Below are 16,950 nucleotides of genomic sequence, written 5' to 3' on the forward strand. Positions count from 1 at the left end.
AGCCCTGTGGGACACCTTGACTGTAACCAATGATTTCACCTGTCCAGTTGCTGTATGATACTTGCCATGTCCTATTTGTAAGCCATGCAGCCATCCATCTTATCAAGAGTACACCAATATCTAGTTGTATTAATTTATTGGTCAGTGTTTTATGTACGACCCTGTTAAATGCTGAAGTTAAATCTATATAAATTACATCACAGCACAATTTTTCATTCATAACTATTATATTGTTATAGAACATCATGTTATAGGTGGTAACAGATCTGTTTTCAACATATGATATGATATGCTGATATATGGTTTCAAGTCCCAACCTATCTAGTTCTGACAATAATGTATCCAATATTACCTTCTCCATTATTTTCCACAACAAGAAAGTAGACTTAAGGGTCTACATGACTCTGGGTTTGTCCTACTCCCCTTTCCCTTAAAGACAGGCTTAATAAGCACGTCTCCAATCTTTAGGGATCTCCCATATTTATATGACCTAGTGAATAATAAATATAATGGTACTGTACGTTCTTTCTGAAGTGTTCTCAGGTCATTGCTACTAATGCCATCTCCTTCCTGTGCTTTGTTTGGATCTAGTTTGCACAGTTCTTTTTCAATATAATCTAATTTGATTCCAGTATCTGGAATTAATTGGATGTCACTCAGACAACTTATCACCCCTTTTGTGGAGACAAACTGTTTTGCATAAGATTTTGTAAATATATCTATAATCTGTTGTGTCTGAGAATAAATTTTAGAATCTGCACACAGTTTATTAATTTGTGTGTCTTTACTAATTCCATATTTTATATATCTATAAAAAGATTTCCTATTATGCTCAATATCCTTGTATACATTTTCTTCAAATTCTCTTGATCTTGTCTCACACTATGCTTAATCTGTTTGTCCAGCTTGTTTATTTCAGTTTTCAAAGTTGTAGTTCAATCCTCTTTTTCCATTTCTTATATTTTTTGTCTCTCACCTTAATCAGATATCTTGTTCTTATGGAACAACAAAACTATTTATTTTCACCTCAAACAAATCAAAAACCTCTCCACTTTCTTTCTCTATCTCTTCCAATAATGGTACTGTCATTTCACACTCCTGTTACACCAAGCTCCTTGGTGTCGAAATAGACAGCAACCTCCACTTTGACATCCATATCTCTCAAACTATAATAAAGGTACACAAAAACATGGGTTCCTTATATAGACAAAAACACTTTCTATCAGATCAGGTTAAAGTCACCCTAGCTCAAACCCACCTTCTTCCTACACTAATGTTTGCAGCTCCAATTCTCACTTATGTCAGGAAAGCTGAACTAGAACAACCATTAGTCCTGCTATAACAAAATTGCCAAGTTTACTACAAATTCCCCATTCAGAAACCATCACTGCATACCTCTTAGGAAACTCCAGTGGCTTGAACTTCCACAGCTACTACTCTATCACCAACTTGTCATAGGTTCATATGTTCATAGGTAGTTAGTAGGCTATCGGCACTAGGGCCCATACAAGCCTAGTCAAAAAATGTAACCTGGCTTTCGCCACCCAAGAAAATTATTTTCCTGTGCCCCTGTCGAGCAGAGCCACAGAAGTGATCCTCGGGGTGAATTTCCCATTTCCCATCCAATCATCAAGATTTTTCTTGAAGAGTGCTAATGAGGAGCTCTGTTTGACATAGATAGGTAGTCTGTTCCAGAGTATGGGAAGTCTCTGGGACAGGAATCTATCCCTCCAGCATGTTCTGTTTATTGTGGTGACAAGGTTAAGGTCCCTAGAGCATGTAGCTCAGAGGGATTGGGATTTCTTTAAGTGGAGCATGTCCAACAGATCTGGGTTTGACATAGCTTTGTATGTTAGGCAGAGATCACCCCTGAGTAGGTGATATGCGATGGAGTAAAACTGTAGTTTTTTGAGACGGTCTGCATAGGGCATATGTTTGAGGCCAGTAATCCTCTTTGTGAGATATTTCTGTGGTCTTTCCAGTTGTTGTAGATGTCTTATGAGGTACATACCAAAAGGGGCGTTGTACTCTATAATGGGTTTAATGAGTGATGAGTAGAGGGGAACAATGACCTCTTTTTTTCTGGAGGATTTCCTGACCACTGTGGCGATGTGATTATCAAAGGAGAGACTACTGTCCACCTGTGTCCCAAGGTCTCTTATCACATTTTCGACATTAAGTAGACTACCAGCTATGTGGTAGTTCATGGGTACAGAGTTTTTACCAAAGGGGATGACAATACACTTTTTGGCATTGAGCTTCAGGCCATGGCTTTGACACCAGGTATCTGTCTCATTGAGGCCCTTTTGTAGTTTGTCCACATCATTAGGAGTTTCGATTATGGCTCCTAGTTTGCAGTCATCTGCAAACTTTGTTAGCCAAAGACCTTCTGTGTTGGCCAGCACTTCAGAGAAGTAGATACCAAACAGGAGAGGACTCAGAACTGAACCCTGTGGTACTCCACTTGTCACTGGTCTGATGTCGGATTTGGAATCTGCTACATTCACAGTGTGGGTTCTGTCTGTGAGCCAGTTGGCAACCCATCTTGTGACATAAGGATTTAGGAGAGGGATTGAAAAATATTTTAAAAAAAAAGAGAGAGCCACAGTGGCACAACTTAGACTGTTGTTATGTTTATGCCAGGTCTTAACGATATGTTTCTGGCACCTATATTACATGAAAAAGCCAATATTATTATATATATTAAAAAAAATTAAAATATATGGAATTTTTTATATATATACATAAATAAAAGTTAGTTAAGTTTGTGCAGTTGCTTTTGTATATATTGTTTGTGTTTTGTTTTTATTTTTTTTTTTTTGTCATTGTGTCTTTTTCTAATATTAAATTTGATTGTGTCATAGGACTTTAGTATTTTTTAAATAAAAATAATAATGTGTTGGTTTTATTTTCTGATGAAGTCTAGGAGATAGAAAGAAGCTAAAATGGTTTTTATTATTCAGTATTTCATACAGTTTTATACTCCGTTCTTGTCCATACTAGTTTCCATTTTTTTGGGGTTTTGGTTCAAAGTGTTTTGTTTCACATAAGGATTTATACCTAGTTTAGTGAGCTTATCTATAATTCCAGAGTGGGGGATGGTGTTGAAAGCCTTGGCGAGATCTAGATAAGCTGTGTGAACCATTTTACCCTGATCTATGGCTTTGGTGACTGCTTCAAAGAAGTCAATCAGGTTTAGGAGACATGATCTGCCTTTTACAAATCTAAACTGTGTAGGGTCCAGAGTTTGAAGATTACCAATGTCTTTGTTTATGAGTTCCATGATGATACGTTCCATGGCCTTGCAGACCAGGCTCGTCAGGCTAATGGGGCGGTAGTTCCCGGGGTCTGTCGTGGCTCCCCATTTGTGGAGTGGGATAATTGTCGAGGTGCGCCATTCAGTGGGTACAAAGCCTGAGGTGAGGCTATGATTGAACATGGTACTTCGGTAGGTTGCCAGTTCATTCTGTAGTTCGTTTAGAATGCGTCATAGCCTACAATAACCTAAAACAACCTGACAAAACTTCTGCACTGAAGCAGTTACTGATCAAATACACTCCAAATCGCCCACTCTGCTCTGCCAATAAATCACTCCTCATTATTACCTCAGCTAACAACACAGCCAGCAAAGCCCTATTTTCACACATTATAGCTAAAACTTGGAATAATCTCCCCACATCAGTGACTGCTGCAGCAAATACCACTCAATTCAAAAACACCCTTAAGGCCCATCTCATAAGCTCTTGGCTCTGTCCATGTGTCACATCTCTTTTGTTTATGTCTAGTAAGCATGGTTCTTCCAACTGTGATCCCCTGACAAAGTAGTGTTATACTTGTTGTAATCTCTGTCTGTTTCTCACTACAAACAGAATGTACATATGTAAATATTTGACTAATTTGAATAGTCTGTATTGCCCTCCATCTCTCACTAGATTCACTAGATAATACTTGTAGAACAAATGCCTTTTCTACACGTTGTATAATATTAGTATTGCTGTAATGTGCCATTTTTATGTAAGTTTTGCTGTAATGTGCTATTTTTTTTTATGTAAGTGGAGCTCTTCTGCCCGGGCCTCTGCTGAAAATGGACCCCATCCAGTCGGACCTTCCCAGTTAACAAAAATAAATAAATAAATAAATAAATAAATCTACCCCCCTGATGTTGTATGCCTAGATCCTGATGTTAAACCTTTTTTTTTTTTTTTGCACTCAAACAATTTCTCTTTCAAAACTTTTTACATTTCATCTGCAGTTTTTCCAGTGAACACCTCACTCCAGCTAGTTTTACATAGTGACTGTTTTGCTTCCATATTATCTGTAATTAACTTTCTGTGATTTGTCTTAGATTTCAGTTTGGCAGAATTATCTAGCAACAACTTAACCTTTATAACCCCATGATCACTGCACGTCAATGATGGTAAAACTTGACTTGAAGTTACAGTAATTTATTTGGTAACACAAACAATGTCTAGTATGTTCTGTCCCCTGGTGTTTTTTTTTTTTACAATTTGAAGAACTTGTTCCTGAATTTATTTTGTGAATAATTTCCTTACTAACATTGTTGAATCAATATTCATTGACACCATGATGCATTTATGTTATAACCCATATTAAGGAAGCAGCTATACAGACTTTACAGTGGGTGATAATCTTCAAGGCATATATCAGTATGACATCCTCTTGAAATAATGAAAAATATATTCCACTGAAGCCATGGCCGTAGATATTTTGAATGCTTTGCTGCTGTGCTCTTCATATTCCCTAATTCATAAGCTTACTTATTTTACTACCTTATATTTTTGCACATGTGCAATTTTTCACAGCTCACACATAGAAATGAATGTCTTTTAGTATAATCAGTCATGTGAGTACTGCAGGTGACATAGATCACAGGTGTCTTATTTAGAAGCCATTATACACAATTGTATTGTAACATTCAACCTTTAAACTGCATTCACAGATCAGCTTAAAGAGCAAAAAACAAAAATCACACATGTATCATACCCCATTAAGGTAAACTATCCCCAGAGTGAATTCAAACCCTCCACAGTTTGTACTGTTAATCAGAACATACTTCATTAACACTTTTGATCCATTGAGAAAGTTACATAACACGCATTTTCTGCATTCAATACGATCCAAAGGGCTGAATAAGGCCCACCTCCATCAATCTCATTTGCACAATTGATAGCTAAGTCTTTGCACATGCATAATTACATTCTGATGTTTTGCCTTAGGAAATTAACTGACATGTAGTGAAAGGCATCACTGATGGGACATGGCAAGCAATGCCAACTATCACACAAAGGATGAAGCCAAAAAATTAAAATAAAATACAGAATTTATTTATAAATCAGTGTGATGCTTTCTCAAGCTTGTGGCCTTAGAGAAGTGGAATGCTGACAGTAAGGATCCTTTCTTTCTCAGAGACATCACCTTCACTAGATCTGAACCCTGCACCTATAGCATTATCATGAAACACTGACATGATTAAATGTTTGTCCTACCTGAACTTTTACAAGCAAAGTTAGAGAAAGCTAAGCAGTAATGCTCAACACTGTATGCCTGACGTTTTCATTTAGACTGCAATATACCCATGTTATCACACATTTGTCATTTGTCACATCACAGTACAATTTTGTATGAATGTGATCCTTGAATAAGTGAGGATAGTAAAGCATAAAAAGTTATAAACAAATGTCTGCAAGATAACAGTGATTGGTTTCCATCTGAGTGCATTATTTCATTGTATTACCTGTGTACCATGAATGTATTGCATTCTTCCATGACTATGATATGTTTTTTCTGTATTTCTACACCGTGTATATTCTATGAGTTACATAAACTTTGTCAGCACAGCACATAATCTTACAAAACAATGACTAAAGTGTGTATCAAGATTATCTCCTAAGTCTGTAAATGTAATTGAGACCTTCTCAGTAAGGCTTTCCTCTCGAACACATCTTCTGTTAAGTGCACTTCTCATTAACAATAGTTAGTTAAGCAACTGAACATGCAGGATTATTAATGAATTAGACTTGCAAAGCATTACCTAGACAAAGGTCTTAAAACTCACTCTTGCACTGCTCAGGCATGTACATGTCATCTTGTATGTGCTAACAGGTCTACTTTGTTTTGCTGAATCTCATTTCACTGAATTTCATTTCACCCCGACCACATCGCTGAAAACACAAATTACTGAAAACTCATTTAACTGAATCTCATTTCACTGAACTGAACTTGGTATATATGACGCTGTGTAGAGTACTGTAAGGCAAGTAAAAGGTATATGCCCTTTTCCCTACTGTAGTGCAATCCTGGAGTTAGTATATATAGTTAGGGGGGTGGGGCTACTTTTTTGAATGTTTCAGTGGTTAAAGAAGCCAAGGGTTGTTTTAATACCAGTCTATTTAGGAAAAACTGTAGGAAGAACTCTGTACTGCAGCGGGATAGTATGCATCCTCCTCATGTATATAGAAATGTGTTGAAAGTTCAAGGTATGAGAATGTCGCATCTCAACAACACTGAACAGGGGTTTATAAAAGATTTGACATTATTGAAGGGTGATTTTCTAGAGAGAGGATACCAAAATGGTGAACAAAGTTCACCATTTAAGAAGAGATGTTGCTAAGCCATATTTTTCTGATGGGTATGGTAGTAGTGGAGGCGTTAATAAGTGACAGTATAGGGAGTATGTGCCCTTGACTTTGTCATATGCTAGTGATTTCAATGTAATATACAACGTTATAGATTCCAATTGGAGCTTATTAACAATGAATGATAGTATTAAAAATATTGCGGGAGAGAGGTCATTTTTAGGTACAAAAATAAGAAATCTCTCAAACGATGTCTATGTTACAGGGACAACAAGGTGAATGATACAATTGCTTCTAGTTTTATAGGAACTAGTGGTTGTAATGCTTGCAAGTGCTGTTCCTATATTGATAGTTCAAATGTTTTTGTACATCCACTTTCTAAAAAGAAGTATACATTTAGAGTATGAGCTACTTGTAAAATAACCAATTTAGTCTACCTAGCTATGTGAACGATGTGTGAAAGTTTTTATTAAGTAAGACTGATCATGGGTTTTATGAAAGAATACGTGAGCATATATATAGCATTAAAAGAAGTGATGTAAATAATGCTTTATCGAACACATTTTAGAGCATGATATGTCTTACACTTTTGTATTCAAAGCAGTGGAAATGACACATATGGTTCTGCGTGGTGGTGATATGAAGAACTTTACAGAAGAGGGAGAGTTACATTGGATTTTAAAGCTGCAAGCAGACAAGAAACCTGGGTTAAATGACAAGGTTTCTTTAAAACCAGTATTGAAATCTAGAGATTTGTATAAATAATTAGTGTACTGAGCTGACAGGCTGATGTTTTATTGGGCTGACTATTTAAATTCTGCCTTTTGTTGTATTATTTGTCTGATGAAGAACATTTGTGCAAAAGCACTCACATCTATTTTGTTCTGTTGCTTTTTATATTTGAATTAAAACAATTTCATTCATCCTTGCCAGTGGAACTCCTTCTTTTGTTTTTCATTGTTGATATTAATAAGCCAATTTTATGGCATAGGATTGAAGAGCTATTAGGGGGTTGGCTTTCTACTGAACCACCACTCACTGGGACTGAGAAGTTCCTATCATCTGTAAGATGTTCAGGCAGCTCAGCAGAGTTCCGCAGTGCTGTAATGGATGTTGAGGCAGAGATGTAAAACAACCAGAAGATTTCAACTAGTGATGCTCCAGGTATGCCATTTAAATATATAGAAATTATTTCAATTTATGGTTTCTATTAAGTTATCTTCATTTTTATAATACCTCTACCAACTAAAATTTGTGTGTGAAGGGTATGAAGGGACATAGGTTCATAGGATCATAGGTTGGTACTAGGCTATCGACCCTAGGGCCTATGCAAGCCTAGCCATAACAATTCCCTGGCTATTTCTTCCCACACTATTTACTTTCCTGGACCCCTATCTAGCAGGGTGACTGATATGATCCCCGGGGTGAATTTCCTTTCTCCCAACCAATCATCAAGGTTCCTTTTGAAGAGGGCCAAAGAGGCGCTCTGCTTGACTTGTATGGGCAGTCTATTCCAGAGTCTGTGAGTCTGGGTCAGGAACCTATCCCTCCAGCATGTTTTGTTTAATGTGATGACAAGATTTAAATCCCTGGAGCATGTGGCTCTGAGGGATTGGGATTTTTTTTAAGTGTAGTATGTCCAACAGCTCTGGGTTTGACATGGCCTTCTATGTTAAGCAGAGATCACCTCAGAGTAGACGATATGCGACAGAGTATAGCTGGAGTTTTTTAAGGCAGTCAGCATAGGGCATCTGATTTAGGCCTGTCATTCTTTTAGTGAGGTATTTCTGCAGCCTTTTCAGTTGTTGCAGATGTCTTGAACGGTACATACCAAATGGGGCATTGTATTCTATAATGGGTCTAATGAGGGATGGGTACAGTGGGACAATGACCTCCTTTTTTCTGGATGAAAAGCCCTTAGTGATGAGGTGTGCCACATAGAAGGATTTCCTGACTGTTCTAGTGATGTGGTTATTGAAGGTGAGACCACTGTCCACCTGTGTCCCTAAGTCTCTTATCACACCTTTGGTGTTTAGTGTACTGTCACCTATATGATAATTCACGGGTGCATGTTTTTTCCCAAAGGGGATAACTATACATTTCTTGGCACTGAGCTTGAGCCTATGGCTCTGGCACTAAGCATCTGTTTCTGTAAGACCCTTTTATAGAGTATCCACCTAATTTGGGGATTCAATAATGGCTCCCAGTTTACAGTCATCTGTGAACTTTGTTAGCCAGAGTCCTGTAGTGTTGGCCTGTACTTCAGAGAAGTAGATGCCAAACAAGAGCGGTCCTAGGACTGAACCCAAGGTACTCCACTTGTCACTTGTCTGGAGCTGGATTTGGAGGCGGCTACTTTTACAGTGTGGGTTCTGTCAGTAAGCCAGTTGGCAACTCATCGAGTGACATAGGGATTAATGTCCAGTTTAGTAAGTCTATCTATGATTCCATTGTGGTGGATGGTGTCAAAGGCCTTGGCGAAGTCTAGATAGGCTGTGTGGACCGCCTTACCCTTGTCCATGGCTCCGGAGTATGATTCAAAGAAGTCAATCAGGTTCAGGAGACAAGATCGTCCCTTCATGAACCCAAACTGGGTGGGTTCCAGTGTTTGAAGGTTGCCAATGTCTTTGTTTATAAGTTCCATGATAATACATTCCATGGCCTTGCAGATCAGACTCGTTGGACTGATGGGGCAGTAATTCTCAGGATCCAAGGTGGATCCCCCTTTATGGAGTAGGATAACTGTGGCTGTGTGCCACTCAGTGGGCATGAAGCCTGAGGTGAGGCTATGATTAAACATAACACTTAGGCGAGGTGCCAGTTCATTTTGTAGTTCATGTAGTACACAGCCCAGGATGTCATCTGGTTCCATGGATGCTGTATTCTTAGCTTTGGAAAGTGCATTTTTTAACCTGTATGGCCATTATTACCAGAATTTGGCAATCTCCCAGTACTGAGATGGGCTATTTAGGGGGTGAGAGGGAGGTGAAGTTGGCACTGAATTCATCTTCCAGGATATTGGCAATATCCTTGGGATCAGTATATTTATTGCCATTCTGTTGTAGCTCAGAACAGCTCTGAGCATTGCCATTTAGATTCTTGACATAGTTATAGAATGCCTTGTGGTTGTCTTTGGAATCTTTGGCAATTTTATTTTCATAACTAGCTTTGGAGGATTTTATGAGGGATCTCAGCTTCTTACTGAGGCTGGTAAGGGAGTTTTTTGCATCCTAGGATTTTTTTCTTTTCTGCAACAGTTTCTTCCTTTTGTTGTAAAGTTTTTTTATGGCAGGGGACCACCAGATTGTCTTCCTTTTTTTGGAGGACAGCATTTTGGTTCTATATGGGATGGCAGGATTCATGCATGAGTGGATGTGCTCGTACAGTGCCTTAGTGTATGATTCAGCAGTCGAACTTTCAGTTCCCGTCTGCATGGGGGTCATGAAGTTTGGCACTTCTGACTTGAGTAGCATGAAGTTGGCTTTGGAGAAGTTTTTTATGGAGGTTTCCTTACTGGGGGGTGGGGGTGGGATGTGAGTATTAAGGGTGATAACATATAAAATGTGCTTCCATTACAGTAGCAAGGGGTGTAACTATACTGTATGGGACACATGTAAACATGAGTGGTTTCACATGTTATATGCATTCACACATCTATTTTACACCAGCGACACTACCCTGGGTGACAAAAATAACTTACCACATATTTTAATATGAAAATATTACTTTTAACACTCCTTTTCCCTTGTAAAATTAGATAGCCTGTTGTAGTACTCAAACCTTGCACGTCTGCATGCCAAGCTTGGACTCTGACCACTATACTACCTCAGTTTTGATATTTGAGCTGTATATTTTTATTTATCTCCTATTGCATATTAATATTATGTTATTATATTAAATGGAGAGTACTGAGGATTTTGGGCATGTCACTGAAGACTGCTGTCATGACATAATGGCAGACATTTCAGTTTCAGACGTGTATCCTTCAGAACATTCATGCTAATGCATAACCTGTTTTCTATCAACTTTCTGTCTGTCCTCTGTGCAGATGGGATGACACTAGTGATCAGGCTGTGGTTTACTACATTGTAGAATCGGTCTGAGAGCCCATGCCTGTGTTCCTGTAGGATGCAGCCAGGAATGGTATAAGGCCTATAAAGACATCTGTGTGTTGCCGTTAAGAGGGCATTGCAGACCTGCTTCTTGATCATGAGGGGAGGGGAGCAGGTGCTGTACATGCACATGTGTACCTATGGGGGAACAGGGGGTGAAATTTACACTTCACTTATCTGCAGCCAGTTGCCTATATCGATGGCATATGTGTATGTGGTGTTATTGATCACCAATACAGAGCAGATGTGCGTTGCCTCTGGAATTGTGGTCACATGTCTGGAAGGCCTACTGATTGGCCTTGGTGGATGTATCCAGTTTGCACTCAAAGACAGCTTAGTGTACATCACCTGTAACTTTATTTACTTGTGCAGAACAAGGTGACATGGCTGCCAATGAGGCACCTGTTCCTTCTTAGCCGATCCTGCGAATATTTCCACCTATGATGGTAGTTTTATATTGCTGTCGTCCACCACAGGCATTCGGGCTACCTTGAGGGGGTTGATGTTGTCCTGTCACATATAGCTGAAGCCATACAGCTATGTAGGTGCTCACATAGTATTGTGTTGTGATGTGGGCCTGGATACTGATGCTGGTTCCAACATATGGGATGTCCTTCATGTGGGCCTTGCCCCTTTTCCTTGCTTATACAGGGGATGTTACAGAGGTGTGGGGGCTACACCTTCACAGACAGTATGTGGGAATACCTCACAGGTCAGGACATGTGGAGACAGCCCAACAACATGTGGGACAAAGGTCCAGATTTTGGTACAGATTGTATGTTATTAGTGCTGTTATACAAGTGGAGGGTTGCTAGATTGACAGGGTTTATCTGGACATACATTTACTGAGTAACCTGACATCTGACAGTGATATGCCTCTGACATACCTCTCAACTGACATGTTGTCCACAGAGTGGCCAGAGGTTTGGCTGTTATGTTTGGTCAGTTCCTCAAACAATGTCTATTTTTGTGGTGTCGGTAGGATAATGTGAGGATTGTAGTCACTAACTGTTGACATCCATTGGTGTTCCAGACATGATATCCTTCAGGGATGTTATGTTACAACAACACATGTAACACCTGCTACTGTTTCAGTTTGTAACACCATTATGTGTGATATGTCCCTCTTTCTGGCCCCCTGTCCCCCAATTACATCATGTGTTGTCCAGATGTCCAGCACTATGAGGTGCAGAGGTATGGTATATCATTAATTACCGACTGCACTCCAGTTATCATCCCAGTGACCTAGCAGACTTCTGGCCATGGTATGCGGCAGTGGCCAGGATTATGGTTCCACGCCCTGGAAATTCTGTTGAAATCTGTACATATTGACAATTATGTATGTCTGGCCGTTGTGAAGAGACTGCCAGGATTGTGTAGTAGTGTTGTGTGCAGATGTTTGTTGGGCTGGGTAGGGAGAGTAGCAGATGTGAGTGCCATACATCCTTTACCTATCTGACTGTGCATGCTGCTATGGCTGCTGGTGGTCTATCAGGTTTGTATGTTTGTAGGGGCAGACTGTGAAATGTCCTGTAACACCTCAGGATTCCCCGTACACTGTGATTTTGGCCAGTATATGTCAGTGCAGTGTGTGACTGGCAATCAGGATATGTTTGCTCAGACAGTCATTGTACTCTGGAGTTCAATTTGGGTACAGGTATGTTGCTATGACTGACGTGCAAATGCTTTTGGGTGGACAAGTTTGCACCACTATTTGCTTTTCACTACAGTTCCATCCCTGTAGTGCATTCTCTATTTGAATATACATGGGTAATTGCCCAGAGCTGATGTGGGGGAGTGTTTTGTTGGTCTTACTGTGCTTCATAAGGTTCTGGGTGACAAGTCTGGCAGCTGTCAAGGAATTTCCATTCTGTTACATGACTGTAGTCATACCGCTACACTGTCCAGAGGCCTAGACACTGTCCAGATGCATGCCTCATATGATTGGTCTGTACCTCATACAGTCATTGTCCTTGGCTAATCAGTAGGATACTCTTGGGAATGCATTCAGTACATGCTAACATCCATTGGTGTTTTTCCTAACCTACTAATGGCTAGTAGCTATATATTTTGAAATGTTAAACCTACAATTGAGTTTATAACAAAAATATTCACTTTATGTAAATGCTGAAATTTCTGTATTGAATTATGTCTTTTCATTCTTGTAACATTGTGTCAAGCCAATTGCAAATATTATGGAGCGTATCTGTAAATGTTTAATTAGCTGTATGGACCCAAGATGCACGGGCATAGAATGTCCCAGAAGTGTGTATGTATCAGTGTCAATTAGTGTTCAACAAAGGCCAGCCCTTGTATGTGATTGATAGGTACACATACATGTTTCTTTATCTCCTGTACAGCTGCAGATGAGAGGGCTGCAAATGTAGATACCCATGCCAGCAGGTTGCTAAGGCTGTACCAGGAGACTGATGAGTACAAATCTAGCTTGCAGTATTCAGAGCAAATAAATAAAAAGGAGTATAATGTCAACTACCAGAAGGTTAAAATGCATACTGTGCATAATGAATAAATGAGACTTTAGCAGAGTAATACTGATGTACAGGATATCTATCAATAAAAGTGCCAGTTCCCTTCAATAAAATTAAAAACCCCAGACTGTTCTGTTTACTTTGGTATGTGGTTGTATGAATCTAAATGTGTACAGGTTCTGCAGAGCAACTATGGCTCTGACAGCATGAATTAATTGAGACTCATGTGACAAATATTATGGAGCTGTAAAACAAGAGATCAGCTATATGAAATGTTTCATGCACCAAGATCTTATCCCTGAATAGTAATCTGTAAACTAGTTTACTGTATCCCCTACAGCAGTGCTTAGTGTTAACTATTGCTTTCCAGATTGTTATATGTCAAAGTAGTATACATTCAAAACCATAGTGTTAGAAGTTGAGCATTTCTGGTTAATTATTTTATGTTCTAAGCTGGTTCCCGAAATGCTAGCTTTGAAGTATTAATACAAAGTACTAGAACTATCTGCCATGCATGAATGGTCAGCTTGTCCAACAAAAAGAGTAGTAGGCAGAAAACAGGCTAGCTCAAACATCAATTCCTCAATAGCTCATTTTGCTGAAACACAGCCTTGTGGTACCTTTTTGTTCAAACAGGTACGGTTTGAATCCCGGGAGTGGTAGTAAGCTATATATATAATTTCACCCAATAATTATGTGCATATGTGTAGAAACAGTCAGGTAGTGTTAACACTAAATGTTTCTATTAGCTGTAAGAAGGTTGTACTAATACACTGTGTACAACACTTCCACTGTCCAACCCCAAGGCTGCAAAAGGCAGCAAGATAAGTATATACATCAAGTAGTTTCTTCTGATAAATGTCCCTCAAGTGTCACGCTGTCATGGCTAATGGTCATCACTGCCAATACCCAGGATGAAAGATAGAAATCCAGGCAGAGTATGGCAGTAGCACACAGACACACACACACACACACACACACACACACACACACACACACACACACACACACACACACACACACACACACACACAGCATGAGTGCAGGGCACCCATGTCAATGTCACACATGTAACCTTGAATATGTGAATATGTGTCAACAGATATTCCCTCCACAGGTCTGCCAGGTAAGGAACTGTATGTATTAGTTTTAAGAAGGCTTTAATAATACACTGTATAGAAACATTCCACTGCCCAACCCCAGGCCATAGGTAGAAGTAAATTGAGGTCATACCTGGAGAGTAATAAGTACAGCAATGATTAGTACAGTTGTGAAGAATTGAAGTATATACAGTTGTTAATTTATATGTCTGTCTCTCCCCACCCTATCTGCGCAAATAATTCATGCACATAATCAACGGGTATGTTTTTCTCCAAAATTACTGTTGGGACATGTGTCCTATTGTTCTACAAGTATTGAATCATTTGATTATTAATGCTCCCTGTTCAAATACTATCATTGATGGCCTTTTGCCTTCAATGTAACCTGCATGCCGTTATGATGCCTACTGTTGTTCCATTTATGCATGTGTTCTGTTTGCTATGCAGCTGTTTCAAATCTGTTGTTTTGGGTTAATTGGAACACTCATGCATGCTGTTAAAACTAATGTTGAAATGTTTTGTTCATGACTAACCAACATATTTTGTAAAACCTCAACACCATAGCACATCTGGGAAGGGAGATCCCGGTGGATCTGCCTGTCCCACCTCATCTGGGCATGGCTTCGGGCCCAAACATGTCTGGGACCCAACCTGGGACCTCTTCATCTGCTGGTCCTGCACCACCTTTGGGTGGAACGACCTCAGTGGACGAAGCCTGTCCCCCCAGGAGTGGGCATGGACAGGAAACCATGACCCATAGCCAGGTCCAGGGTTTGGTGCATAGCGCCATCCAAAAGGTGTTTGTTGGACAGCTGCACCAGATTGAGGGCCACCTGGTGCATCTTGAGGGTCAGCCTGCCCCTCCTGTCCAGTGCCTAGCATAGCCACCATTGGGGCCATGAAGGTGCAGTGGTGACTGCCCATGGGTGGGAACCTCATTCCAACTATATCGATTTGGGGGCTCATGGGCATCTGATTCCCAACCACCCTCCCACTCCAAGGTGTTTACCTCCCATATGTATCATATACTGCCCCTGTCTGCTGTCTTGTCTGTCTTCCTATCCAACTTACCTCCCCAAATATACCTACTATCCTTCGCCAACATCCCACTCTCACCTTAAAAAAAAGGGCATCTGCTCCAATAAAATATTTACACCCCATACATAGCTGTCCATTTCACACATGTGTCCATTGGACACATGTAATGTGGGCCAACTGGCTTGACAACACATTACTGTTGTCCTCATCCCTCTCTCAGGGGTTTGAGTGTTCAAATTCACCTCCAAATTCTGTAGAAATTCACAGCTGCTGCTGCAGAAGAAATGACCATCTATGGACCTTCCCTTCACCCGTCCTGCACATCATTAGCTACCTTTCATACTGTACTTCCCTCTTCATGTTCGTTTTTTACCACTTTCCTAGCACCCCTTTTTCTTTTCTTTTAAAGAAATTAACATAGGGCTAGGCGGGAATAAGCGGCAGTAAGTGATGCTAAATCCGATTCACCATAGCTTGCCATTGCTTACCATCGCCAAACCCGTGCAAACCCGCTTACAACTGCTTTAAAGTGCCTTATTCACTCTGTATCCATCAAACCTTGTTCTGCCCAGAAACAAAATAGTCAGCATTGCCAAGTCTCAAACTTGGGACACTGTGCGCTACAATCACAGCAACATACCACTACACCACCTAAGCTGTGAGAATATGTAATTCTTTAACAAACATATCATGCAATCTGGTCATTTAACTTTAAGGAAAAAAACATCAGTCCCATGTCTTGGGCTCATGACACTGTACACTATAGTCAGAGCAATGGACCACTACACCACCTGAGCTGGAGGAATTAATGCTGCTTTTTCAAACATATCATGCAATAGAGGCATACAACATTAGGGAGAAAGTTCTGTGGAATCATTCATGTGTTGTATATAGACATATCGACATATACATATATAAATATGTCTGCTGAAACATATATATGAAATAGTGGATAAATAATATAGATATACATATAGAAATATATAAAGGAGTGGAAATATACATATATATATATATATATATATATATAGATCTATATATGTAAGTACATAACATGCAGTGCAGTCAGACCTCAGAACCATCCCTCTCAACCTCTTAGTGCAAGACACCTATACAAAGGCTGTAAAAGAGGGGGATGAACCAGATTTAGGAACATATTATCGCTGTTATCAACTTAGACATTTGCTAGAGTAACAGGGTGCATTTCAGCAGACAATTACTGAAGGATATGAGGATGGAAACTGAAATGTTATGTTATTATTTACTGACATAAATTCTTGGATCATCACAGTGATTTACCTGAAAAATACAAATAAATTGTGGAATAGAACAAACTTATGGGCCAAACATCTGGACATTCTGTGAAAATTCTGGCAGTGGAGAGGTATGCTCAGAACCCCTTAGTGCAATGAATCTGGACCAAGCGTGACAAAGTGGGGGGACAAGTGCATGAAATTAGGGACATATCCAAAATATGGTAGTAGATAAGCTGAGAAAGTTGATGTAGTAACACTGTATGTCCTAACATATATTGACTGAAATATCACAAGTCTGTGACTCAATTGCTTCCCATTAGTTAGTGACCTCAGTCCCCACATCATCCCACTGATGTGTC

The sequence above is a fragment of the Protopterus annectens genome, chromosome 11.part0 (genome assembly GCF_019279795.1).
Source record: "Protopterus annectens isolate FY-2018-M chromosome 11.part0, PAN1.0, whole genome shotgun sequence".
NCBI lineage: Eukaryota > Metazoa > Chordata > Ceratodontiformes > Protopteridae > Protopterus > Protopterus annectens.